General features: G+C 42.7%; 1 protein-coding gene and 1 non-coding gene across 3 annotated transcripts in view; one reads left to right on the top strand and one right to left on the bottom strand.

The window, feature by feature from the left end:
* LOC144678647 (voltage-dependent L-type calcium channel subunit beta-2-like) overlaps positions 1 to 23,745 on the top strand; it is a 442,474-nt gene that overhangs the window by 172,519 nt on the left and 246,210 nt on the right. The gene's annotated exons all lie outside the window — the stretch shown is intronic.
* LOC144679251 (U6 spliceosomal RNA) lies at positions 4,131 to 4,237 on the bottom strand. Its single transcript, XR_013576282.1, has one exon. It is a non-coding gene; the product is annotated as a U6 spliceosomal RNA (small nuclear RNA).

The raw sequence follows: 23,745 nt of genomic DNA, 5'->3' as shown, positions 1-23,745 counted from the left end.
TGATAAGCACAAATATTGACTGAAAAGTATATATAAATGTAAAAGGACAGCAAATCAGTTGCCTTAATTACTTATTCTGCTACTTTGTCACAAATACCATGGTGCACTGTCCCAGTATGAGATTTTTGCATTGTAACTGCTAAGCAAGCTTTAAAACTGACAAAACTCAATGGGAGAGATTTTAATCCCCTCTGCTCAGCAGGAAAGGTGGACTAAGAGTCTTGTTCCTGCCATGCCTCCCTTTTTGCCCCAGGGGATTCCTCTATGGAACTGATGCTCCCATCAGAATCAAGCAGGAGCCCAATTAGCCTACACAAACCAGGAGTTCCGGCTGACAAAGGGTCCCAGTGCTATTTTAACAGCTGCCTGGGCAGAGTGTCCACTCTGGACACAACGCTCAGGAAAACCTGGTTCAACAGAAAAAGACCTAAAAGAGGAGTGTCAAAACTGTTTTTGCTGTGAACTCCTCTAAGCTCCAAAAGAAACATTTGAGCCACTGCTACTGGGGGTCATCCTCTTTCAGCAATCACAACCTAACCACGGATTTAACTTTTCCCCGGCCAAGGCTGCCTCCAGCTTGCCCAAACTTTGCTGCCTGGAGCCAGGCGGGGCACATTGGGTTGCCATTCAGACTTTGCAGTTTACCACATTCAGGTAATGAGCTTTGAAATGGACCAGGCTTCCCACTCTGCTGGTCAGGCACCCTTTAGTTAAACCACCCTATTATGTATGGACAATGTACTCAGGTGCAAAACATTCACAGGGTGTGGAAATGGATGAACAAAAATAATAAAATTATTTTTGTTCCATTAAAAGTTCCCTCATTTGGTATTCAGTGGCATGTATTGCTGTGTGTTAATCTGTAGTTATTTGTCTGGCTGCACTTCTAACTGTCCTTGGGAATTATAATTCATATCATGAAGTGCACAGCTGCAGCTCTCAGGGAGCAGGTAGTAAGGACACTCCAAGCATTTCTGGCCAGACATCATGTGAAACACGTACAGCAGCTAGGCAGAGCAGTTGACACTTCTGAGGGTGTTCAGGTAGTCCAGAATGAATTAGATCCAAGCTTGATCATTAAGCTGGGGGGGTGCGACAGAAGACTGATAGATCAGATCAATGTGGTTCAAAGATAACATTGAAAAAATAAGCCTGCTAATAATTTGTGGAGTGTGAGGTGTCACACCATTACAGCAGCAGATCTTGAACACAACCATTTTCTGTAGTTACATTTGACTGGTAGAAGAATTGGTGGGTTTGCTTTGAGTGTTACAAGGTTTAACCAATGACTCAATTAAGTAATATATGAATCAAAATAACACTATATCCACAAATGCTTATTTAAAAATGAAGGGCACCAATATCATCTTTTGAAAATGTGTTCATCTAAGAAGAGATTGATTTACTTCAAGTAAAAGAGGGTTCATTCTTCTTGAAGACAAGCCATGATATCTTTGGGGTCAGCACTCCACTTCCTTCAGGTTTCTTGCACTGAAGAAAGGCAAAGCCTGGACAATGGTTCACTTGAGTCTGTGACACAGATTAAGGCTCTGTGAAGCTGCTTGCTGTTTGCATTCTGCTACACTCTTAATGCAGTGCTGTGGCCTGGGACACCGTCGGCGAGTACAGGTTTCCTATGTAAGTCTCCTGATCTCTATGTAAATCTGTTTGTTACGGGAGTGTTGTTGTTGCTGTTGCTTCCTTACTGATCTAAAACATTGTCATGATCATTAATTGTGAGGCACAATTCTGCTTCAATCCTTTAGCTTGAATCTTGTTGCATACTTTTGTTCACATTTGCTCCAGTGTGCCGATATGCAAGTGTAAAAAAATGTTGGGTGGTTACTGTGAGGAATTAATTTAAAATACAGCACTTAATCCTATTTAAGAAGTGAGGACAAGCAAGGTCAAATGTAGATGTTATCTATAGTAAATCATAGCCATCGCCGCAGCTGGGCATGCTAAATGTGTAGTTCCAGAATGAAAGATAAACCTTATTTATTGTTGTTTTTAGTGCAATACTTTAATATAATAGCTTATAGGCCGAGTGCACTGATTAATACATCAAAGTGAAATAGCTGTTGAAAACTGTCCTTGCCTCGGAGATTTGCAATAATATCTAGCAATGGTAGACATTATTGATTCAGACTGAAATCTCTGATGAATACTGTGCAGAGGAGACTCAACCGTGTCACTGATACTTGGCAATACAGAGCAAACTGATTGTACAACCTGAGGATTGTTCAAATTACTCAAATCTTTCTCCCAAAATTATTTGTATAACAGTAATCCTAGAAAACTTTCTATTCAAAACTATTGTAACTTCTGAAAGTGGTGTGGTGGTATTTATTTTATCTCCTCTATATTCCTCCATGGAATGTTCATATGCCATGATTAAAGTGCAAATGTATTTGCAAACTCTATTTTACCTACTCATTACCACTTTCCAAAAAAAATCGGTTAAATTTAAACTTACATTCATTAAAGCTGAAGCAAACTGCAATTGAATAACTGTGGGAGTATGTGTGTGTTTGTCACTCTCTATATCTAAATAACTCCTCACCCCCACCCCCAGCACCCCCCCACCCCCCCCACCCCCCCACCCCCAGCACCACCTCCCCCCACCCCCTTACCCCAGTGTCAATCGCTGTGACCACCAGGAGCTCGTACCTGTGATCTGGTTGTATTATGTCAGTATGATTGACACTGAGTCTGTGTCCTCAAGACTGTAATCTTGTGTCGTCCCTAGTGACCAATTACAGACCATGGGAACGGTTATCGCTCATCCTTTCAGTCGGTGACGGCGTGTCTTGTGGGATGATAGAAAGAAATAGAATAAGAATATCACTCCCTGTTTTTCTCTTTATTACTGTTATGTTTTATTTGTGTTTCTTCCCCCTTTTTATACAGGTATTCTTCTAAAGTGAACCTTTTGGTTTAAAATTAACAATGACTATTTTTCGTTGACCTTTCCAAGTCAGTTATATTAATTTAAAAATCTGTGGCAAAAGAATATTCTGTGTTGTTACTGTTTTAATATGTTTCCAAGGTGCATCTTTAAGTCAGTTGTTTAAAATGAACTGGCAGACGAACAGTTGGAAGGCACTGTTTGTTGATTTATTCAAAACAGGATGAAAATGGTCACGTTCAAATCTCAGGGAAGGGTGTTGAATTGTGATTCCTAATTGGGCTAGTAACAAATTTAAGGACTGTTAGTAGATAAAAGATCTCATATTTATGTTCAATATTGTATTACTATTGTATTCTTAGGATCTGGCACTCTTGCATTGTGCAGCCCCAGAATGCCTGGAATCCATTTCCAATTAAGAAGATCTAGTAGCAATTTGAAAAGAAAATACAAGCAGTATAATTTAAATGCATGTCAAAGTGCATTTTGAGAGGGTGAACAGATTGGAGACACGTGCGAGTTCACTAATTCATCCTGGGAGCAGTATTATAGATAGGGATGTATTCCTATCACAGGTAGACATTCTTCTATTGTTTTATACTGAACCTGGAAATGCAATCCAACCTTGAGACATAGTCCAATGTGTCAACTCTGTGCAATAACAGCTGGGCGATTCTACAATGGAAATACTATCTTGTTTAATTTATTATGCATGTGTCCACATGCCTATGTTCAAGTGGATGAAAATTGTATATTTTTAAATATACAGAGAAAAGGTAGCTGAAAACCACGGTACTAGAAAATAATATACTCTATTCAACAGATGAAAAGGAAGAGGAAAGAGGGTTGAATTCAGTGCTGCGGGCCATGACATTTCTGGAAGGAAGTCAAGTCTTTCTTCAGTCCATACTTTCTGCCGTTCTTCTCATGTTAAGCTCACAGAGTCAAAAAAGTCAAAAAAATACAGAGAAGTTAACCAGAGTATATGAAGGCTGCTCCAGTTGGTAGTAGGAGACATTGCCTCCGATCTGGAGTATTTCTCTTCATTTTAATAGCAGCCTTGCATTTTGCCTGACATGCTGTATTTCCAAAGTGTAACTCTTTTGAGTACATTCACAGTTCTTGACTTTTTTTTTGTTCAAGTCCTGGAGTGGGACATGAACCCACAACATTCTGACTCAAAGGTGAGGGTGCTATGAACTGAGCCACAGCTGACACCTCCCAAAATGTGGATCGCTTCACGAATTTGTGTGTCATCCTTGCGCAGGGGCCATGCTAATCTTCTCTGTATCGTTCCAATTTTAGTATATGTGCTGCCGAAGCGAGCACATTTCCAAAGTGTAGTTTCCCAGATCAGGAAACTCAGGATCAACCCTGTTAATTGCATATCAATTGTGTTTAATTATATACAGCTCAAGGGCATTAATTGGAGTTTTACTTGAACACATATAAAGAAATACTTTCTGAAAGTGTGTGGGGTTGTGTTAGGAGTGTTATGACCAGGTAAGGAGGGGTGAACTGCCTCCCCTCCATTTAGCCTCCTTGGTTGGTCACAACAAAGATTTTTTTTAAAGTTTCTTTTCTCTGTGGATGCCTTTTTCAAATCCAGGTGTAATTTTACTGTCTATGCAGTGAACTGGCAGAAGCCAATCAATGAGGTTTTCTTGAGTCAAAGAAAGAGCAAGTTTATTAGCCACTAAACCTGAGAAAAATTAATAAAAGATGCGACGTCACTGACGCACACAGGTATCAGAAGTGAGGAACGTTAGAGTCCAAATAAAAGTTAAAAGAATGTACCTTTAGAAGTCCTTTGCTTGTCTTTGAGGCGTAGATTGTTAAACATTGCGGCCATTTAAGTTAGCTGGTTCCTTTCAAATCCAGGAGTTGAATTGAAGTCCACGCAGTTGCACTTGCTGGAGTCAATTCCTTTTTTAATCTATAAGCTGTCTTTTCTATAAATCAAAGAATTTCTCCTGAGGTTCATTCTGTTGGAAATACACTATCTCTGTGAATGATTCTTAGACTGCTAAGAGATAAGGCTTTGCATAACTTAAGAGAGAAAGAGAGATTCCTTTCTACTCCATTAGCAGTTTTTCTAGACTCCTCCGTAAACTTTTTCTCTCTAGCTCTGGTCTGTGGTAGTTATTGTTGTAGAACAAGTCATCGCATTTTGGTGTTTCATCTCAAAAACTTTTGACACATTCCAAGACAGTAGAAACCAACAGGAGATGGGATTATTTCATGCTCCACAGGGGGTTTCAGTGTCGGCTGGGTGTATATCCTGGCTAGCTAATAGTTCTCCATTGTCTTGACAGAATTTAAGCTGATTAAATTCCAGAACTTTGCATTTTTAATGCCTTCTTTTTAATAGCCCCTTTTTGAAGTGGACCTTGACACCACCTGCCACCACCTCCCCCCCGCCCCCCCCCAACCAGGTGTGAAATTCCATACAACATGTTAAGGCAGGTCTGCAGTGCAATCCATATAGGAACTTCCCAAAAAAGAGTGGTCAATTTACAATACCAGACATCAGGTGACTTGTGGTAGCCATCTTTGGTCAGTGTATTTTCTTGTATTTTTAAAGGACAGGTCCTCTTTAAACAGTTCAATATGTTTTTGGTTAGCTGGTGAGGTTACAGGTAGATCTTACTCAGTCACAATTTCCTGTCACTGTGACAGGAACCATATGCTTCTAATGTTTCATTCTGTAAATAAACATAAAACTGAGTAAAGATTGGCTCCAGTATCATCCTTCATCAACATGCTTTCCAGATTATAACATCCCAGCCTTAGTTTCCTTACAAATCACCATCTTTTCCCCTAAGAAAGCTATCCTTGCCTTTCCTGTTACCTCCATTAATACTAATGCAGTCAACCTGGGTATCCTGGCCTTTGGCAATGCTGCCATTGTACCAGCAACAGTGACGCTGTTTTGTCTTGAGTTTGAGGTCTAGATAGGATTTCTTTAGGGTTTTGCTGTTACCCTGAGAATGCTACCATAGACTGTTATTCGTATAAACCATTCTTGTTTATTTGCAGATCTATCAAAGTTAAAACTTTGTATAACTACACAAAGTTATACCACTGCTTCCCACCAGATCTCAGTCTCTTAGTCATGTAACATTGCATCATAGTTACACCAGTAGTTACATCAGTATCATGTTAACACTTTTCAGACACCATCATATATCTATATAGCAACCCTTAAAGTTGAAAAGTACTTCACAAAAGTATAAACAGATTTTCAAAATGATACTGAACCAAAAGAGATATCAGGAATAGTGACTTAAGGCTGGTTCAAAGATGTAGGTTTTAAGGAGAATCTTAAAGGAATATTCAGGGAGAGAATTCTAGAGCTTGGGGCCCAGACAACTGAAGGCACACCACCATAAGGCACAAGAGCCCAGTGTTGGCACAATGCAGAGTTCTGGGAGGACTGTGGGATATTTGCATTCATATAACATCTTATCGTAAGAAAGTTGTTGGAGGGCTGGAGAAGGTTACAGAGGAAGGGAGCAACTTAGTGATGAAGGAATTTGAACACAACAATAGCTTGCATTTATATAGCACCTTTAACATATTAAAACATTCTGAGGTGCCTCAAAGGAGAATTGTCAAATAAAATTTGACACCAAACCACGTAAGGAGATATAAGGAAAGGTGACAAAAAACTTGATCAAAGAGGTAGGTTTTAAACACAGTCTTAAAGGAGGACAGAAATGCAGAAATGTCTAGGGAGAGAATTCCAGAGCTAGGCAGCCGAAGGCATAGCTGTCAAGAATAAGAATTTTAAATTGGAGGCATGAGAGGATCACTGTGAGTGAGTGAGGACTATTTCAATGATGCCCTAGCTGACTTCCAATCCTTCATGCTCCAGAAACTACAGCATATTCAAAACTCTGCTGCTTATACCCTATCCTGTACCAGGCCACATTGTGTTGAGGTAGCTCCTACCGAGCACGAGTGGCTTAGAGGAATTTCCTGATCTCTTTAATTCATTTAAAATGAGGTTTGCGATGAACGAAGTTTGAAACAAATATTTATTCACAGTAATCATTATACATTTCAGGAGTAAAGTCATCACAAATTTCAAGACGTAAGTGCAATTTAGTGTCATGTTGGAAGCAAAAGAAGAGTCAGATGGACTCGAAACATTAACTCTGTTTCACTCTCCACAGATGCTGCCAGACCTGCTGAGTTTTTGCAGCATTTTCTGTTTTTATTTCAATTTAGTGTCAATTGGCTCCTGCCTTCTAAAAATGAATGTTTTATGACCTTATGCCTCTAATCAGAACATTTGAATTCAGAGCCTACTCGCAATTGACAATAAACTTGGAAATCTAATTGCTTGATTTTCTCCACTTCTCAGATACTAACTAAAGCACTGCTTAACAATGCAACACTCCAGTGGCAGTCTTCTGGTTGGTAGAATTGGGTCCACTGCCAGGATTTGAGTGAGCAGTGACCTAGGGCAGGATATTCATCCCAATGTGGGGATGGGAACAGAGACAGGCACAGTGCAGGATCAGGATCCACATTTGACACTAACATCGGAGACCCAATCCATAATGCAAAATCCTGTCCCTGGAGATGGGTTGCCCAGTAATCTCCCCTGATCCTACTGGAACCGCCAATCCACCGTGATTTTGCAATTGAACTTGAAGCCTGTAGAATCCTGCACTCAAATGGAGGATTTTAGTTCTCCAAAATATTTCTGGATCTTCAGGCAGAAGTGCCATCAAATGTTACTTCTAAACATTCACGAGAAGTGTTGAAACTGAATAGACACTGGCTTTGGATTTCAACTTCTGTGAAGCACCTTGGAATGCTTTGTTACATTAAAGGCACTACGTAAATACAAATTGTCCTTTTTAGCAGCTTTTTTTATTGGCATTTACTTCATTTTGGATCAGAGCTTGGAGTGGACATTTTTGTTATTGGAGCAACAGTCGCATTATTGGGCATATGGGTGGAAATTTGGTGATTGTGGATCTGCTGACCGTTAGAAGCCCATTCCCAATCTTCCTTTCCTTTGAAGCCAGCAGTGCAGGCAGTGTCAAAGGAAGCATAAAATCACAAAGGGATATTGATAAATTATGTGAATGGACAAAACCATAGCAAATGGATTTCAACATAGGCAAGTGTGAAGTCATTCACTTTGGACCTAAAAATGTTGGAACAGGGTATTTTCTAACTGGTCTAACTGGAGGCCCAAAGAGACTTAGTATATGCATAAATCATGGACAGGTACAGATAATAATCAAGAAAAGCTAATAGAATGCCGATGATTTTATGTAGAGGACTGGAATACAAGAAGTCATGCTGGAGCTATACAAAGTCGTAGTTAGATGATAGCTAAAGTATTGTGTTCAGTTCTGGGTAACACATCTTAGGATATTTTGGACTAGGAGGGAGTGCAGTGCAAATTTACTAGAATTATACCTGAACTCCAAGGATTAAGCTGCAAAAAGAGATTATACAAATTGGGTTGTACAGAAGGTTAAGGAGTGATTTAGTTGAAATTTTTGATGTATTAAGGGGAATTGTTAGGGTACATAGAGCGAAACTATTTCTAACTATTTCTGTTGGCGAATATAGGATGAGGAGACATAGCCTAAAAACTAGAACTGCTCCTTTCAGGCCTGAAGTTAGGAAACAAGTCTATAAGGGCAAGGGATAGCAGAAGTCTATTATGCAAATGGAAGTTGATGCTAAATCAATTGTTAATTTTAAATTTGAGATCAATAGATTTCTGTTAACTGGAGTATTAAGAGATATAGGACAAAGACAAGTCTATGGAGTTAGGTCACAGATCAGTTATAATCTCATTGAATGATGAAATCCCCTCCGGGGCTAAATGCCTACTCCTGCTCCTAAATTCCTATATTCCTATGAAAGGACAATCAGGCAGGGTTTATATTGGGCAGGCAATCAACAACGACCAGTTTTCAATCTGCATCCAAATTGAAAATTACTCCAATGGTTTCCAATGTCAGGAAGAATCTGACGATAGAGAGATATTATTTTCAAGAGTTGATGAGAATAGGAAGGTCATTAAAAAAGAGGGAACTTGCAAACTGTTTCCTACATTACCAATCTTTAGTTCACCTTAGGGAGCAGCTACTGATTCACACTCTGTGGTTCACTTAGTGTTCCGTCCAGATCTGCACACACTGGAAATCATTGAAAGTGCCTCCCTTTTCCTGTCTCTTCTTTATTCATATTTACACACTGAACTTATCCATATAAATAGGATTTCTACTGTGCTTTCAGTAAAGTTACGGTGACAGAAAGAGAACAACTCCAAAGAAATTCCTGGCAGTGAACGATGCTTGATTATATGACTGAAAGCCAGTGAGTGAATATGAGAAGAATGGTACCAAGGCACTTGTTAAGTGCATTCCCGAAATGAGGTCATGGTGTCATCCTCCTGTGCATGTCTGCTCCCTTCTGTTTATGTGCCATCTTCTCCTACAGAAAAGCAGTGTTGAGAAGTTGAAAATTCAAATACATATGACACTGAAATGTCCAAGCCATAGCGCACCTTGTGCATGAAGATGTGCAAATTGATCATACAGTTACACTTTGTAAGAAGGATCTTTTAGGTAAAACAATTTCAAGATATTAGTGTGTCAAAAGTTGCAGGAAATGGGATAAACCAGAAAACAGTGAGGATAAAAATAAAGCAAATTTAGGAAGAAAAACTGAGACATTCCTCTCTGACCCCTGAAGGTGGTCAAATAAGTTCTAGGGGATCATGGTGACTGTAAAACACAGCTCAAAGACACACCTACCATCTATTTGTAGTCATATTTGCCACACTTAGAAACTCAAATCTTTTGAATATTTCCAGGCTGAATACAAAGACAAACCATATGTTTTTTTTTTGTATGCAATTATCCTGGCAATACATTTCTTTGCAATAGTGGATCATCGTGGAAAACTAAATTCCACTGGGATGGAAATTCAATGGGGCAGTATGGCAAAGTGGGAGTTATTTCATTGGCTGTACATTAGGTTCCCTACTTGATATTCAGGCCTATTTACTTCAATAGAAATTAATATCAAGTGGGGTGTATAACTGGTGACCGGTGCAATAACATTTGTTATTTATTAACACACTCAAGATGAATTCCTAATTTCCCTCTTTGATTTGTGTCCAGAGTGCCTCATTTTTTTTATTCATTCATGGGATGTGGATGTCACTGGCTGGGCCAGCATTTATTGCCCATCCCTAGTTGTTCTTGAGAAGGTGGTAGTGAGCTGCCTTCTTGAGCCGCTGCAGTCCATGTGGTGTATGCACACCTACAGTGTTGTTAGGGAGGGAGTTCCAGGATTTTGACTGAGCGACAGTGAAGGAACGGTGATATATTTCCAAGTCAAGATGGTGAGTGGCTTAGAGGTGAACTTTCAGGTGTTTCCATGTGTCTGCTGCCCTTGATCTTCTAGATGGTAGTGGTCGTGGGTTTGGAAGGTGCTGTCTAAGGAGGTTTGGTGAGTTCCTGCAGCGCATCTTGTAATTGGTGCACACTGCTGTTACTGTGCATTGGTAGTGGAGAGAGTGAATGTTTGTGGATGGGTGCTCATCATATTGGGCACCTTGGCTTAAAGGCCTACAACAGGAGCAGTGATCAATTTTGGGCCAATAGTTTGATTCACCACATTTAATTATATTTTATACAGTTCATTAAATAATTTCTGCATAGTGGTTTTTCAGTCCTGATTAAATTCAGTTTGCTGAGCCATTGACTACCAAAGGTAAAATTTAGCTGCTGCTTCATTGAGATCCCTGGTTTCTAAACTAAAATGTTGCAGCAAGTAATTTAACCAATCCACTCAGAAACTGGCATTTTCACTGCTTCTAAGACTCTGGGCTGAATTTAGACAGGGCAGTGGGGACCCCGATGATGGGCCAGAAAGCTGGGCCAGCTCTGCCTTGGTCTTTTGAAGGGCTCAGGGTCATATTTTAAGCCCATTCAGCTGCTAATTAATTGCTGTCAGGGTTCCCATCCCTTTTAAGGACAGGAGTCCTTCTCTAAGAGCTGCCAACCAATTGGAGGGCTGTCAATCCTTCAGCCTCAGCGTCTCCTCTACATTGGAGAGACCAAACGTAAACTGGGCGACCGCTTTGCAGAACACCTGCGGTCTGTCCGCAAGAAAGACCCAAACCTCCCTGTCGCTTGCCATTTTAACACTCCACCCTGCTCTCTTGCCCACATGTCTGTCCTTGGCTTGCTGCATTGTTCCAGTGAAGCCCAACGCAAACTGGAGGAACAGCGCCTCATCTTCCGACTAGGCACTTTACAGCATTCCGGGCTGAATATTGAATTCAACAACTTTAGATCTTAAACTCCCTTCCCTCATCCCCACCCCCTTTCCGTTTCTTCCCCCTCCCTTTTGTTTTTTCCAATAATTTATATAGATTTTTCTTTTCCCACCTATTTCCATTATTTCTAAATCTATACCTTTAATGCCCTGTCAGTCTTTCCACCCCACCCCCACTAGAGCTGTACCTTGAGTGTCCTGCCATCCATTCTTAATTAGCACATTCGTTTAGATAACATCACCACCTTCAACACCTTTTTGTTCCTTTGTCTGTGACATCTTTTGATTATCTGCTCCTATCACTGCTTGCTTGTCCCTACAACCACCCTCCCCCGCAACTTCTCTCCCCCCACCCCCCAACCTTAAACCAGCTTATATTTCACCCCTCTCCTAATATTACTCAGTTCTGTTGAAGGGTCATGAGGACTCGAAACGTCAACTCTTTTCTTCTCCACCGATGCTGCCAGACCTGCTGAGTTTTTCCAGGTAATTCTGTTTTTGTTCCACAGGAACAGTGGTCACTGCTGGGACTGCACCCAGCTGCTGGGATGCAGTAATGGACGCCGCCCTCAGAACAGGGTTACTAGGGCTAATCTGGCAGGCCCCAGAGAAGGTGGTGGAGTTTAGTTGGTGAAGGTAGGGAACGGTGTTGGCAGAGGGGGTTGTCTGTGGGCCACAGAGTGCCCAATTAGGAGGGTTCACCGGGCGCTGGTAAAATGCCAGCGGTGTCAGGAAGAGGCCCTAAGTGGCCACTTAAGTGGCTCAGTTAGCCTCAGGGAGGTAGAGCCATATACCCTACCACTGTTAAACTGGCCACTTGGTGGGAGGGTGTTGGGCACTCCACCCTGCCTTCATCACTTTACATGCTCCCCAGTCTCCCAGCTGGTCACTAGAGGGCTGGTAAAATCCAACCCCTCTTGTGCAAAATTGGAATGTTTAGCTAGCAAATCATGCTGCATGTGTTAAGTGTGCCTACGGATGTGAATACTGTAGCTGTAGAGAGTGGATTCAGAATGCATGGTATTTGATCACAAAGAATGGATGATGAAAAGGTTCATTACTCAAAATATCCACACATTATAGTCCATCCGCTTTCCTGACAAGATAATAAAAGGCAAGGACAGAGGAATGGTTCCTGATACTGATTATTATCAAGCAACTACTGCAGGAAAGTGTACATGTTTAGATAACAGGAAAGTGCACAATTGGATTACTGGGGTCCCCATCTTCTCCCCAGTCTTCTCTTTGCTTAAGGTGCAGGCCTGATTAACATTTATCGCCTTTTACTTTTCCGACTCAGTGCACTGCAGCCTACACCAGACCAAAACTGCAAATGCCTTCTGGCAGAAATGCCCAGGTAATTTAAATAAAATAAGCTGAACTCCTGAGTTGTGGTGAGAGTGACTGCCCTTGACATCAAGGCAGCATTTGACCGACTGTGACATCAATGAGCCCTAGCAAAACTGGGGTCAATGGGAATCAGGGGGAAAACTCTCCACTGGTTGGAGTCATACCTAGCACAAGGGAAGATGGTTGTGGTTGTTGGAGGTCAATCATCTCAGTTTCAGGACATCACTGCAGGAGTTCCTCAGGGTAGTGTCCTAGGCCCAACCATCTTCAGCTGCTTCATCAATGACCTTCCTTCCATCATAAGGTCAGAAGCAATTGCACAATGTTCAGCACCGTTTGCGACTCCTCAGATACTGAGGCAGTCCATGTCCAAATGCAGCAAGACCAGGACAATATCCAGGCTTGTTTGACAAGTGGCAGGTAACATTCGCGCCACACAAGTGCCAGGCAATAATAATCTCCAACGAGAGAGAATCCAACCATCGCTCCTTGATGTTCAATGGCATTACCATCACTGAATCCCCCACTGTCAAAATCCTGGGGGTTACCATTGACCAGAAACTGAACTGGACTAGCCATATAAATAGTATGGTACAAGAGCAGGTCAGAGGCTAGGAATCCTGCGGCAAGTAACTCACCTCCTGACTCCCCAAAGCCTGTCCACCATCTACAAGGCACAAGTCAGGAGTGTGATGGAATACTCCCCACTTGCCTGGATGAGTGCAGCTCCAACAACACTCAAGAAGCTGGACACTGTCCAGGGCAAAGCAGCCCACTTGATTGGCACCACATCCACAAAAATTCCCTCCGACACCAATACACAGTAGCACCAATGTATACCATCTACAAGATGCACTGCAGGAATTCACCAAGGCTCCCTAGAGAGCACCCTCCAAACCCATGACCAGTACCATCTAGAAGGACAAGAGCAGCAGGCAGATGGGAACACCACCACCTGGAAGTTCCCTGCAAGACACTCACCATCTTGACTTGGAAATATATCGCTCTTCCTTCACTGTCACTGGGTCAAAATCCTGGAACTTCCTTCCTAACAGCACTCTTGGTGTACCTACACCACATGGACTGCTGCGGCTCAAGAAGGCAGCTCACCACCACCTTCTCAAGCGCAGCTAGGGATGGGCAATAAATGCTGGCCCAGCCAGCGAAGCCCACATCCTGTGAATGAAAAAAAAATCCAGTATGTAAATCAGAGGGGGTAATATTCAGTATGCACATCAGAAAGGGTAATATTTGCTATGTACATCAGAGGAAGCAATTGTCAGTAAGTACATCTGGAGACGTGTTACTTACTGTGTACATCAGTGGGGGCAATATTCAGTACCTATATCGGAAGAGGGAGTATACATAATATACATCAGAGGGGGTAATGTCCAGTATGTTTCTCAGACTGAGTAATATTCAGTATGTTCTTCATAGGACAATACAGTATTCAGTCCCTGCATCAGAGAGAACAATATTTAGAATGACCATTAGAGGGGGCAATATTCTGCATTTTAACTTAATCATTTTCAAGTTGCTTTGCTGTACACACCAAAACATAATTGCCCCTCTGAGAAGGGGACTATAACTTGATGCTGGGTGTCAGTCAACATTCTTGTGTATTGGTTTGTCTTCTGCCAAGCCAGTAGCAACTGGTGTGTATCATCTTCTTTAACTTTAATTCTTTTTCAGTCAATTGACAGCTCATCTCTGCTTAACATCGCCCTCAAACAGACCAGCAGAAATGGGAATGCAAATTGCAAGGAATCACAGACATAAATTGTCCCTTCCATGAGGTTCAATAAACATTCAAGGTTTTTTTAATGATTCATTTATGGGTTATAGATATCGCTGGCCAGACCAGCATTCATTGCCCATCTCTGAATGCCTTTGGGAACTGACTTCTTGAACTGCTGCAAACATAGCTGTTTGGCAAATCTGAGTTGCTTGCTAGGCTATTTCAGGAGTAAGAGTTCAGAGTTAAGGCAATTAAGCGTCAACCGCATTGCTGTGTGTGTGGAATCACACATCATCCAGACCAGGTAATGGTAGCAGATTTCCTAAGGAACATTAGTGAACCAGATGGGGTTTTATGACAATCTGGTAGTTTCGTGTTCGCCATTAATGATACTAACATTTTATTCCAGATGTATTTAATGATTGAATGTGAGTTCTCCAGCTGCTGTGGTGGGAATCACGCTCATGGGCTGGAATTTTATCAGTGCCAAGGTGGCCCTGACAACGGGCCCAAAAGCTGAGACAGTCCTGCTGCAGCTGTTTGAGGAGTATTTTTTGGCTGTCCAGCAACTAGTTGCCATCATAGCTCCTGTCCCTTCAAAGGATGAGCACCTGCCCTCAGGAGCTGCCAGCTAATCAGAGGGCCAGCATCTCAGCAGCACCACCAGGACTGGCAGTCACTGATGGCACTGCACCTGGAAGAGTGAATGCCATGGGAGCAGGTCACACTCTCAAATAGGTAAGTGGGGCTTAGGGGCTCCAGGGCCAGTCAGCCAGGCCCTGGTGAGGTGGGGGGGAGAGTTTGGAGAGTTGGTGGTTGGTGAGGGTAGGGAGTGGGTGTTGCTACTGGGAATGGGGATGGGCTTTTCTGTGGGCTATAGCGTGCCCCAAATAGGGGGTTTCTCTCTTCCTCTGGGCAGGAGGGCTGCCCCCCATATTCCCTGCCATTGGTAAAATGACAACAGGCACTCCAGCCCTCCCACCTTCCCTCACCATTTTACAGGATCGCCCCCACCTCCCTGTCCCTAGAGAGCTAGTAAAATCCAGCCCATGCACTCTGGATCCTTAGTCTAGTCCTCTGGATTAGTAGCCCGGTAACATAACCACTATGCTGCCAATATTCCCCAAGTTACACAATATGTAGGTGCAATATATATCACCTACATCTCACCAATACGCATCACTATCAACATCCTGGGGGTTACCATTGACCAGAACTCCACAGGATCAGCCATATAAATATTGTGGCTACAAAAGCAGGTCAGAGGCTGGGAATTCTGCAGCAAGTAACTCACCTTCTGACTCCCCTAAGCCTGTCCACCATCTACAAGACACAAGTCAGGAGTGTGATGGAACACTCTCCACTTGCCTGGATGAGTGCAACTCCATTAACACTCAACAGGCTCGACACCATCCAGGGCAAAGCACCCCATAAGACCATAAGACCATAAGACATAGGAGCAGAAATTAGGCCATTCGGCCCATCGAGTCTGCTCCGCCATTCAATCATGGCTGATAAGTTTCTCAACCCCATTCTCCCACCTTCTCCCCATAACCTTTGATCCCCTTACCAATCAAGAACCTATCTATCTCGGACTTAAATACACTCAATGACCTGGCCTCCACTGCCTTCTGTGGCAATGAATTCCATGGATTCACCACTTTCTGGCTAAAGAAGTTTCTCCTCATCTCTGTTCTAAAAGGTCTTCCCTTTACCCTGAGGCTGTGCCCTCGGGTCCTAGTCTCTCCTACTAATGGAAACATCTTCCCCACGTCCACTCTATCCAGGCCTTTCAGTATTCTGTAAGTTTCAATCAGATCTCCCCTCATCCTTCTAAACTCCATCGAGTATAGACCCAGAGTCCTCAAACGTTCCTCATATGTTAAGCCTTTCATTCCTGGGATCGTTCTTGTGAACCTCCTCTGGACCCTCTCCAGGGCCAGCACATCCTTCCTGAGATACAGGGCCCAAAATTGCTCACAATATTCTAAATGTGGCCTGACCAGAGCCTTATAAAGCCTCAGCAGCACATCCCTGCTTTTATATTCTAGTCCTCTCGAAATAAATGCCAACATTGCATTTGCCTTCCTAACTACCGACTCAACCTGCAAGTTAACCTTAAGAGAATTTTGGACTAGGACTCCCAAGTCCCTTTGCACTCCAGATTTCTGAATTCACTCCCCATTTAGAAAATAGTCTATGCCTCTATTCTTCTTACCAAAGTGCATGACCTCACACTTCCCCACGTTGTATTTCATCTGCCACTTCTTTGCCCATTCTCCTAACCTGTCTAAATCCTTCTGCAGCCTCTCCGCTTCCTCAATACTACCTGTCCCTCCACCTATCTTTGTATCATCTGCAAACTTAGCCAAAATACCCTCAGCTCCTTCATCCCGCTTTATTGGCGCCCTATCCACCACCTTAAACATTCAATCCCTTCACCAATGAAGCACAGTGGCATCCACAAGTGCAGCAACTCACCAAGGCTCCTTCAACAGCAACTTCCAAACCCGCAATGCCTACCTCATAGAAGGATAAGGGCAGCAGGTGCATGGAAACACCACCACCTTCAAGTTTCCCTCCAAGCCACTCACCATCCTTACTTGGAAATATATCGCTGTTCCTTCACTGTCACTGGGTCAAAATCCTGGAACTCCCTTCGTAAGAGCACTGTGGGTGTACCTACACCACATGCACTTCAGCAGTTCGAGAAGGCCGCTCACCATCACCTTCTCAAGGACAATTAGGAATTGGCTATAAATGCTGACCTAGCCAGCGACACCCATGTCCTGTGAAAAAATAAATAAACCTTCCACTCTATGGTGCATTATATTGGGAGAATGAATGTGCTGTAACTATTAACCAAGTATTGATAATTCTGGATATAAAACTCAAATACCATTTTAAGTTTTATATCCAGATTTACTCTGAGTTTTGTTTAGATTGTTTCCTGAAGATTTGTGAGCCATGGGTGAACTTAGTTTAGTCAGCCTTCGATTGATAATTTCACCGATGAAGCATGATTTACCAAAGCTTTCATGCCTTTAAGAGTTAATCTCTCAATGTGGGAATGGAGCTGGCAGGCAGCCAGCAGTATTGTCTTTCGAAAAGCTTGGTTTAATGTGCTGCAATCTATGCAGGAATACAGCTCTCCAGCTGCAGCTTTGCATAGAATCTAAGTTTGTACACTCCAGGAAAGGTAGCAAATGTAGCGTCACATCTTGCCTGTGCAATCTTAGCAAAAATAAACACAATGAAAGACTTGAAGTCCTTTAATTGGCAACAATTAAATGCAATTTCATGCAAAAAGCTGCGCACAGCACTATTTATATATGAAATTCCAAATATTATTAGTATGCAAGGCTAGCTGGGTTCTTGCCATTGGCATTGGAATGTAAAGTTTTGTTGACTGTGTGAAATTCTGCTCCTCACAGCCAAACCTTTGGTGCATCATCAAGTCTTGTCATCAACTGTGCCTACATTAAAATTTCAACACATGTGAGTAATATATCCTTATTGAAGAGAGTGGCTGTATATACACTGGGCTGCATTTTACATGTCCCGGCTGGGCATGTTTCCGGCAGAGGGGTACGTCCACCCTGCCATTGTCCTAACCACCCTTGAGCTCACCCCCAAATACTGGGGGGGATGGGCAGGTGCCAAAACCAGCAGCCTGTCTGCCACATTTAAATCGGTAACCTAGGGTCACTTAGGCTTGTTACCAAGCCAAATGTTTGGAATGGGCAGCCAGGTGGGAGAGGGCAACCCGATTTCTTCAAAGGGCCGGAGGAAGTGGGCGGGGGTGCAGTTCGATCATCAGGATCGGCCTTTGTGGATCAGGGTTGTGCCCACTGTGATCAACCCCCCCCACCCCCACTTTCTTCCTAACCACCCCCAGCCTTAAACCCAAACTCCTGTCAACCCCGCGCCTCCCTCCCTGGCCAAGACTCCGGACTTACCAGCTTCAGGGAGCCCTGGGGCTTCTCCGTCTTCTCCTTGCAGTCCCGGCTGTGGCCACTTATGCGGCCTGGGTACTGCTGGGACTGACGGAGCTGCTGGCCAGTTGGATTGTCCAAAGTCCCACTTGGCCCTTGTTAAGCCCAGTCGCAGTGCGTTATAGCTGTTGGGCGGGCCAGCATGGAATGGGTCAGCTCCATTCAGTCCACTGTTTCAGAGTGAATATTAGTTCTGACATTCCTGCTTTTACTTTAAACATGAAGTATTCAAAAGATCTATCATTCTTCTTTATTTTAAGTTTCCTGCACTGATGATGCAAAATTTATCTCTTCCCTAGCCCAGGGCTACTGTGACAACTGCAAAGCCCCTATTCCGAATTGCAGAGCTTACTCAGGCTATGGGTTACACTAGACTTATCTGGTTTGTATGACTTAGTACCACACAACGCATAAGCCATGGGGGCGTTGCCCTCTGTCTGATAGTCATTTATAGATGCCTGTTGTTCATGATCAAATTGATGACTTGCTTTTTGGACTGGTACCAGCAAAAACAGAAGAGCCAAATAACCTTTATGGATCAGGAAAGAACTTACATTAGTGCCTTTCATGGCCTTACAGTCAATTTAGTACTTTAAAGAGTACTGTTGAGTTGTTTGGGAATGATCTCCCATCCTCTACCTCTGTAAACTTCAGCTTTGCTTCAGATTCAGGTCTGCTGCCCATATCTTGATTTGCACCAAATCCCTTTCACCCATCACCCCAGTCCAGCAAAACCACAATTTTAAAATTCCAACCTTGTATTCAAATCTGCCCATGGCCTTTCCCTTGATTGCCATCTTTGAAATCTCCTCCTGATCCACAACCTTTCGAACAGTAAGCATCGCTGCAATTCCGGCTCCTTGTGCATCAGTGATTTCCATTTCCTTCAGTTAACTTCGTCCCATAAGCTCTCGAATTCTCTCCTTCAACTTCTCTGCATCACTGCTTCCTTCTTTAAGATGCTCCTCAAATCCTGACTCTTTGACCACATTTTTGGTCACTTGTCCTAACGAATCCTTATTTTGCTTAGTATAAATTTTGCCTGAAAGTACTGCAATTTTACTGCATTAAAAGCGCTGTATAAAGGCAAGTCACTTTTGTTGCCTGGTGCCAAAAGGGCAAGTTGAAGAGGCAGCATACATATCAAATAGAAAGGGAATGGCAGGGACTGGGTCTCCTGGAGTTCTGGATGAATATTTTCAGGACTCCTGATGGATGGGAGCAGGTGGTGTGCAGTGGTAGTTATAGGGAGAGTAGTGTAACTCTGTATTTGTACATCAACCTCAACAGGTTTAACCTTCAAAGCCTCTTTGTCCTTTTGTCTGTGACATCTTTTGGTTATCTCCACCTATCACTGGCCCTTTACCGAGCTCTTCTTGTCCCAACAACCCCCCCCCCCCGCCCTCCCCTTAAACCAGCTTATATTTCACCCCTTTCCTATTTTTACTTAGTTCTGTTGAAGGGTCATAAGGGCTCGAAACGTCAACTGTGCTCTTCTCCACCGATGCTGCCAGACCTGCTGAGTTTTTCCAGGTATTTTTGTTTTTGTTTTTGTTTTAGGTTTAACTGTTTGTTTTGAACTCCCTCAGATGTTGACAGCCATTCCACATCTTTGCTAGATGGCAGTTTGAACCACACTGCTGTAATCTAATCGTGCTGTCTTATTGGAACTGATTGGGTTACTCCACGGTTACCATTCAGCGCTTTGCATGCAATACTTGGCTCTCCACATGTGCACACATTACCTTTTCACATGATAAACAGTTGTACATTAAATCTTGCACTTCCTAGCTAATGGTCGTCAAGGGTATGAGGATATTTAGTCTAGTATGATTTCCCCTTGCTGCCCTCCCGCTGGTAAGTTGGAGTGTGGAGAAGATCAAATGAACACTTATTGGAATTGGAATATACCTTCGGCTTAGTGGTAGCATTTAACACTCTGAGTTCACAGATCAAAGTTCAAACCCCAATCCAGACAGCTCAGGTCAGTGGAGACACAAGCTCAGGCTCTGAATTCTGGGTTGAGATCCAACGGGATAGCCATATCTTGTGGGTCTGGGTGGCTACTTCTTGTCACGTATGGGTGTGAAATCTCATGGAATCTCCTGCTATATGGGACAAAGCACCCAATTGGCTATTATAAAGATGTTTATGGCTATGGCAGGAATGTCCACAGCTTGGCCTGATATACTTTTAACTTGCATAACCAAAGTTTTCTGGACATTGAATCCCACCGAGGGGTGCCATGAGTAACTCTGGTGGCAAAGGATTGAGGCCTGGATTTTTCCTATGGCGGGCGTGCTGGACGGGAGCGGGTGGGGGTAGGTGCGGAGCCGATCGCTGCCAGTGATCGGCTGCGCACAGCCGTTTTATGTGGGCGGGCCATTTAAAGCCTGCCCAGCGTAACGTGCAGCTGGTAGCGCTCAGAGCTACCTGTGCGGGCAGGGGGAGGAGGGAGAATCGGGGCCTGCGCTCTTTCGCGCATGCGTGCGAAAAAGCTCAGCAATCTCCCTGAGACACAGAGCTGCCTCGGAGAGATTGAATAGATTATGAAACATTTTAATAAATGAAGTAAAAATTTATTTAAACATGTTCCCTTATGTGACAGTATCACATGAGTTGGGACATGTTTTTGAAGTTGGGAAAAAATATTTGTTTATTTTATTAAAGCTTCAGGAAACCTCATCCCACCCATGGATGAGGTTTCCAGAAAAACGCAAAGGTCGCTTGGGCTTTTCATCTGCCCACCAACCTTAAGGTTAGACGGGCAGCATTCTAAAGTATCTTAATTAATCCATTAATAGGCCCTTAACATTTTGGCGGGTGCGCAGACGACTCCAGCGTGTACCCGCTGAATGAAATATCGTGATGACGTCAGGGCATATGTCCGATGTCATCGTGCATCATTTTATGCATTGGCGTTTTGGGCCCATCCCCGCATGGCGACTGGAAGATTCAGCCCTAAGTTCCCAGCCTATTGCCTTTTTCATTCAGATTCCAGCTTTGATTATTTAACTCCTGCATTATCGGGAAATGATCCGTAGCTTTGAACTTTATGTTGGTGGGTTGGCTGTCCATTATACCAATGCAACCAAGGGGAAGGAAAACTGGTCAGGATGGATAGTGGGCCGATTTCGTAGTACTTGTTTGGCATTCTTACCAAAGTTGAATTTTACCCCTTGATTTTTTTCCCCCTCTATAATATAACTGATGGCATATGGGTATAGCTGCAGCTTAAGTTGTAAGAGGCTCATGTTCCTCCATTATAACAATGACTGTGCTTCAAAAATTCTTCATTCGCAGCAAAGCACTTTAGAACGTCCTGTGGTTGTGAATACAAGGCTACGTAAATACAAGGTATTTTTTCGCAGATGCACTCCCACAGTAACAATTCTTTTCACATGTCAGATGCAAGGACATTAGGATTCAATAAGATAAAAGCAAAAAACTGCGGATGCTGGAAATCCAAAACAAAAATAAAAATACCTGGAAAAACTCAGCAGGCCTGACAGCATCGGCGGAGAGGAACACAATTAACGTTTCGAGTCCATATGACTCTTCAACAGAACAGAATTAGGATTCAATGTTCATAGCTAAACAAACTGAATTACAGACCATGAACCAAAAGCACCGATAGCAAAGTGTAGTGAAGAGGAATTGAATTTATTCAATTGTCTTGAAACAGCTCATGGCCCTGGTCATAAACTATTTTTTAGTTGGATGTTGTTTTTAGCGTCATTAGCTTTTTGGACTCTGAAGCATAGTCCAGGTGGAGCAGTTGGTATTTGGGATGAGATGTTGTTCTGCTGGGTCTTCAACCCTTCCCCCTGGGGGCTTGATGCAGCATTTATATAGTTCCTTTCCTGTAGTAAAACAGCCTAAGGTGCTTCAGAGGAAAGTAATCAGAGAAAAATTCACACCGACTCAAAGATGGAGATATTAGCACCAGTGACTAAACTCTTGATCAAAGAGGCAGGTCCTATGGAGAGTATTAAAGGAGGAGACAGAGGTGGAGACACAGGGGGGTTTAGGGAACGAATTTCAGAGATTAGGATCGAGATAGCTGAAGGCATAGCCTCCAATGGTGGCGCGAAGCAAGTGGAGGATGTACAAGAGGCCAAACTTTAGAAGGGTGTAGAGCTGAAGGTGGAGACAGAGATAGAGTGAAATGATTTGAACTTGAGAATGAGAATGTTGAAATTGGTAGACCAGAAGCCAATATCAGTCAGCGAGCACAGGGGTGAGGGGTGAAGTGGAATTTGGTATTTTCTTTCAAGTGAATAAAACTATGCATCATTGCTATACTGGTATAGGTTCTTTAAATGCAATAAAAGAACGAGAGGTCTTTTTTTAAGAAGCCTTCTATGTTCAGCTGCGATAGGCTGCATTTCTCACTCTGTGACAGGCACTCCTGTATCCCCAGAAATTACATGACCATAAAGTGGCATAGATGATGCAGGTTTCCACCCCTTTATGTAAATGACCCCATCCCTGAGGTTTAGGATGGGGTAGACTCTGAGCCAAACCAGGAGTTGGAAGTCTTACATTTCCGGTGGTGGGAGGGCTCCAGTAATTTTAAGAGAACAGTGCTTGTGGATTGCTAATATTCAATGACTGGAAAATGCAAATTCATTACCCTTCCATCATCGATGCTTTCAAATTATTCTTCAACACTGGAATCTGGTGAGCGTTGTCATGGAAACAACCACTCTCTAGTTGTGAATGTATGTTCCAGGCATTTCTCCGCAGACTGAGAGCATCTTCCAAGGCTAGGAAATGGTGCACCGATCAGTCTGGAGCAAGGTGATATTTCATGGTTTATATATATATGATCTAGCAATCTGAAACAATCAATTTAATTTGCTTCTTAGCTTTTCATCCCAAATAAAACCTCGTTGCTTAAAAGTAAGACATTCTGAGCTGAAATGTATGTATTCTCCATAGTATGTGCAAAATGTTGTAGGTTCTGTGGGTGAATAACTGATCTAAATGGATAATATATTCAAGTAATATTAACAACAGCATACCTGCATATATGGATAAATATTTACTGTATTAAACAGTCATTTTGAACATAAATAACAAATATTGATTTATATATTGCATTTGTAATATTTTTTTCTGAAGCAGTATTTTCTGCAGATACAAACTGTAACTTAGTAATTATTGTTTGTTTGAAAATTAATTAATCCAGAGGGTCTGTGCTGAGGGGAACTAAGAACTTTGCAAATGGTACTAACCTGCTTGTTAAGTGAGAAGGCAGAGGCCCTCGTTTATAATCCGCCTTCAATCAACTCACACTAATCAGTACTGATAGTTATAAAATTTAGCCTGGATCTACTTAAGTAATCTAGATTGACGTGAGGTAGAAAGGGAGGGATAGGAAGGAACATAGAGAAAACAGGAGAGAGAGAGAGAGGAAAAGACAA

The sequence above is a fragment of the Cetorhinus maximus genome, chromosome 3 (assembly GCF_964194155.1).
Source record: "Cetorhinus maximus chromosome 3, sCetMax3.hap1.1, whole genome shotgun sequence".
In the NCBI taxonomy this organism is placed as follows: Eukaryota; Metazoa; Chordata; class Chondrichthyes; order Lamniformes; family Cetorhinidae; genus Cetorhinus; species Cetorhinus maximus.
Note: the sequence above shows the minus strand (reverse complement) of the source record. Positions and strands in the feature narration are given on the sequence as shown.